Source organism: Primulina tabacum, chromosome 6, assembly GCF_025594145.1.
Source record: "Primulina tabacum isolate GXHZ01 chromosome 6, ASM2559414v2, whole genome shotgun sequence".
NCBI lineage: Eukaryota > Viridiplantae > Streptophyta > Magnoliopsida > Lamiales > Gesneriaceae > Primulina > Primulina tabacum.
Window position 1 is genome coordinate 18,196,880 of NC_134555.1, and position 6,000 is coordinate 18,202,879.

Consider the following 6,000-nt stretch of genomic DNA (forward strand, 5'->3'; position numbering starts at 1 on the left):
TGAATCCAGAGGTTGACTTCGAGTCATCGATATTACTTTGGAAGCTAGAATCGGTATAGCCTTCCAATTTCAGTTCTCCACCCCCATAGACCAAGAACAATTTATTGGTCCTTCTCACATCGCAGATACTAGTCTCGAACTCTAGCGGCCTATATCTTTCTTAGCGGCGGCTGAATCGACTAGGAACTGTTTAGAATATACAGTATTCCAAATATGAGTTTCATGATACTCATCATATGAGCATCTCATATTCTTTCTACTATTTATATATTCAAGGACTTTATCTATGCAACTAGCATGGGTATACAGATAAAGAAGTGCCAAAATAATAATTTCAAATATTATTAAAATAAAGCTCGTTTATACATAGAGTTTCATTGTGAACACTCGGCCAACACTTGGCTCGACGGGCACCTACTCTAACAATCTCCCACTTGCACTAGAGCCAACTACCCATATGCTTCAAACCCATTGATTCGCGATGCATCTCAAATAATGGTCCAGGTAAAGGCTTAGCTAGTGGATCAGCAACATTATCTGCGAAGCCAACTATATCAATCGACACTTCTCCTCTTTCCACAATCTCTCGGAGGATGTGGTAGTTTCTCAATACATGTTTGGACTTCTGATGAGACCTTGGCTCCTTTGCTTGAGCTAAAGCTCCCGTGTTGTCACACAACACCGGGAGAGGAGCAACTCCATTAGGAATGACGTCCAACTCTTAGGCGAAATTCCTTATCCAAACAGCCTCCCTTGCTGCATCTGATGCAGCAATGTATTCGGCCTCTGTGCTGGAATCCGCAGTATTGTCTTGCTTGGAACTCTTCCAAGAGACAGCAGCACCATTGAGCATGAATACAAACCCAGAGGTTGACTTCGAGTCATCGATATCGCTTTGGAAGCTAGAGTCGGTATAGCCTTCAAATTTCAGTTCTCCACCCCATAGACCAAGAACAATTTATTGGTCCTTCTCAACTACTTGAGGATGTCTTTCAAAGCTTTCCAGTGTGCAAGACCAGGGTTCGATTGATATCTACTCACTACACTTAGTGCGAAAGCCACGTCAGGACGTGTAGATATCATCCCATACATGATGCTACCAATCGCAGATGCATAAGGAATGCTGGTCATCGCCGCTATCTCTGCATCAGTCTCGGGAGACATAGACTTGGATAGGGACACGCCATGACACATTGGTAGATGTACTCTTTTGGACTCATCCATCGAGAACCGCTTCACGATGGTATCAATGTATGTGGACTGGGTGAGACCAAGCAATCCTTTTGATCTATCTCTATAGATCTGTATTCCCAATACAAAAGATGCTTCACCCAAGTCCTGCATCGAGAACTTACTCGCTAACCATATCTTGGTTGATTGCAACATTCCTACATCATTCCCAATGAGTAGAATGTCATCAACATACAACACCAGGAATGACACAGCACTCCCACTGACCTTCTTATACACACAGGGTTCCTCAGGATTCTTAGCAAAACCAAACTCTTTGATTGTACTATCGAATCAGAGGTTCCAACTCCTAGATGCCTGCTTTAGACCATAAATAGATATTTGAAGTTTGCGTACCATATGCTCACTTCCGACAGATGTGAACCCCTCAGGTTGAGACATGTAAATCTCTTCCTTAATATACCCATTAAGAAAGGCTGTCTTAACATCCATCTGCCATATCTCATAGTCATACCATGCAGCTATGGCCAGCAAAATCCTTATGGACTTGAACATTGCGACTGGGAAAAGGTTTCCTCAAAGTCAACTCCTTGTTTTTGAGTATATCCTTTTGCCACCAATCGCGCCTTGAAGGTCAATACCTTCCCATCCGCCCCAAGTTTCCTCTTGTAAATCCATTTACACCCTATGGGAATAATTCACTCAGGTGGATCCACGAGATTCCACACTTGGTTCGAATGCATGGAATTCATCTCAGATTCCATCGCTTCAAGCCACTTTGATGAATCGGCATCAGATAATGCTTCCTTGAAGGTCCTTGGATCACATCCATGGTTAGGCTCATCATGGCCCTCTTCAAGAAGCAGACCATACCTCATAGGTGGTCTCGAGACTCTCTTGGATCTTCTAGGAGCTTGTATCTCCTCTCTTGGCTCTTCGGGTGTGGGTTCTACAATTGTGGTTGTCTCTCGAACCTCTTCGAGTTCTATCATCTCGCCTTTTCTATCTAATAGAAATTCCTTTTCCAAAAAGGTTGCAATCCTAGAAACAAACACCTTTGTTTCTTGGGGATGATAGAAGTAGTATCCAACCGAATTCTTTGGATATCCCACAAAGTAACATAAAATGGATCGACTATCCAATTTATCTCCCACTACCTGCTTCACATAAGCAGGGCACCCCCATATTCTAAGATAAGAATATTTGGGTGGCTTACCAATCCATATCTCATATGGTGTCTTATCAACTGCCTTTGTATAGACATTGTTCAACAACATTGCCGCTGTCTCAAATGCATATCCCCAAAAGGATGGTGGCAACTCCGTGAACCCCATCATAGACCTAACCATGTCCATCAAAGTCCGGTTACGACGCTCCGAAACACCATTCAACTGTGGTGTAGCGGGCGGAGTCCACTGCGAGAGAATCCCATTCTCCCTAAGATACTCTTGGAACTCGGCACTCAAGTACTCACCACCTCGATCCGATCGAAGTGTCTTGATGCTTCGTCCCAATTGCTTCTTTACTTCACTTCTGAATTCTTTGAACCTTTCAAAGGCTTCAGACTTGTATTTCATCAAATACACATACCCATACCTCGAAAAGTCATCGGTAAAGGTGATGAAGTAGGCATGTCCATGCTTAGTGGTGATGCTAAGCGGACCGCACACATCGGTATGGATCAAATCCAATAACCCTTTGGCTCGCTCCACATGGCCCTTAAAGGGAATCTTGGTCATCTTTCCTTTTAGATAGGATTCACAAGTCGTGAGAGCAATAATATCAGACATATCAGACATGCCTACTCCCACTAACTTGCTCATCTTTCTTAGGGAAATATGTCCTAATCGAGCATGCCATAATTGTGCCATATTAAGAGTATCTTGTTTGCGCTTGTTTGTTGTTGTTATAGCTTGGACATTGTTAAGTGGAATATCTTTCTATTTTAAGGTGTAGAGATCGTTTTCAAGTTCTCCAGTACCAATTAAACATTCATTCTTGTAAATATTGCAAACACCTTTGCTAATTAAATAAGAAAATCCATCTTTATCTAACATAGAAATTGAAATAATGTTTTTCACCAACTCAGGTACAAATAAAACGTCTCTTAACATTAACTTAAAATCATTGTTCAAAAGTAAAGTAACATCTCCAACAGCTTTGGCAGCAACTCTTGCCCCATTGCCCATCCTCAAGAAGGTCTCACCTTCCCTGAGCCTCCTACTTCTTCCCATCACCTGCAAATCATTACAGAGATGTGAGCCACAGCCGGTATCCAATACCCAAGAAGTAGAGTTAATTGAAATGTTTACTTCGATATAGAACATACCGTTTCCAAAACTCTTCTGGGCAAGATATTCCCTGCAGTTACGCCTCCAATGTCCAGGCTTCTTGCAGTGATGACAGATGTCAACTGTCTTGTCAGCCTTCACTGGTGTGGCTGCCACTACGGGACCGAAGTCTGCCTCTTCAAGGGCACGCTCTTCTTGGGACGTTGGAAAGAACGCTTCTTTCTCTTCCCAGGTGGACCGGTCTTCGTACCAGATGTAGAGCCCACAAAAAGAACCGGCTTCTCTTTCTTGATGGTAGACTCAAAGGTCACAAGCATGTTTAACAACTCCTCAAGGGTCGGCTCCATCTTATTCATATTGAAATTCACCACAAAAGGATCAAACGAGCTAGGCAGTGACAACAGCAACACGTCGGTGGTCAACTCCGAAGGCAAGATCAGATCCATGCTAACGAGCTTGTCAACGAGCCCAATCACCAAAGAGCTCCTTGAGATGCAAATGAATGTCAGCAGCACTCTTTGCATCCTCAAAACGCCTCTGCAGCTCATCGTTCATAGAAGCCTGCATATAACACCTAGCCTTCAAGTCATGGTCACACCAATCCTTGTAGGTCTGCAATTCCTCAGGAGTGCAGCTAGTCGGAGCCTCAGCAGGGGGCGACTCAGTCAGTGTATATGCAATCTTTTCCGAGTTTAGGACGATTTTCAGATTTCTTAGCCAAGTGAGATAGTTAGGTCCGGTTAACACATGTTTTTCGAGTATGGCAGAAAGCGGATTGCGAATTGAAGACATTGTCAAATTTTTGTACTGAAAAGTAAAACAGATAAATGTTAATGACTATTTTAAAATATTTAATAAGATATAAAGTTTGGACTTTAACTTTATAAATTTTCGCTCCCACTGTTTTGACATTTCCACTACCCTCTAGTGAAAACGGGAAACTCTTTTCCTCAGTAGGTACGTAAGGTCCAATTAGCGAATTATGATCCCGAATAATATCAGTCAATCACAATTCCTAAAAGGTAGTTTCTAATTGCATCACAATGCAACCCTTACGTAAACTTTTGTCTCACGTTTGATTAGGACCCAATAATATGACGTCGTTCATCTTTACGTGTCAAGCCTTAACCATCGATGTTGAACCTTAATGGACGGTCGCCATGAGTTCCCTCAATAATATGAGCCGAAATCATGGGAGTTCCACGTAGTTCACATCACCATGTCAATGGATGTCACAGTTTTCCGGTACCCAGGGCCCCCCCAATAATATGAGGCGAGCCCCGAGTACGGGTAGCGTTCATCATGCACCTATTGTCGATGAAAGACATGGAAATTATAAACAAATTTATAATTCCCCTTTTCGGGCTTGATATTAATTTTGAATCTTATTCAAAATGAGGGTTTTTTAATTTTGAAATGTCTCATCATTAATTTTATTTAAAAACTCGCCATGTTTGATCGTATGTTTGCCAGATTCATGCAACTTTGTTATTATCATAATAATAACGCACATACTCATTATTTATAACATATCATACATATATTATAAACAGTAAACAAACAAGGATGATCAATCGCCCCAACACTAATGGCCCGTGTGAGCTAAACACGGGCCTAGGTCCAATCCTATGGTAATGCAAGGGATGCATATGCAACTATTACATTAGCTTCCAATATTTACATATCTTCGATCTTCATAACCATTATGGCCACCATCTTCCAATCTTGATCATCCACTATACTAATATTTATAAATAAATATCCATGGCAAATAGGGATACATCCCATGGGGGGTGGGAACGGGCCATAAACCAAGCCCACTTTATAAATTGATAATTATTACAATCATTCAACACAAAATATCCTAGCATACGCCTAACAAATTGGGCTTGGGCTTTTGATCATCCTTCATGCATAATATCACATATCATACACCATCAATTAATTATCACAATAATTAATTGATCCAATATTATATATCTTGATCCAATCACTAACCGCCACGATTATAAACTAAATTAACAAAGTATACAAACACCTTTGTCTACTTTCAAATTAATTTATTTATAACCGAATTTCTTGTAAATCACCATTTACTATAAATATTTAAAGTCCAACTTAAAATATTTATTTCATGAGAAAATATTTGCAACTTTTGTAATTTTAAACTTAAGGGCCCAAAAACTTATTTTCACCAAAAACATTTTGGCCCATTCAAAATTCACAAATATGTTAGCCATCCAATGGCCCAACAACTCAAGGCCCATGACACTTTGATAATCCAAAACACTTTTGGAAACCCTAGTCGTCATCGCCGTCGCCGGATTCTGGCAACAAATTTTTTTTTTTTTAATTTTTAATGAGGCTGTTCGGGGAGGGGCTGCCCTAGCTGTCCCGAAACAGGCAGCCCCTCGGGCATCCCGAGCTGCCCGAAGTTCCCCACAATAAGCCTCGGTTTGTGGTTGCAAAAATACACTCATGCAGTTAGAAATCGATCTCAACATAATATCTTGTAATT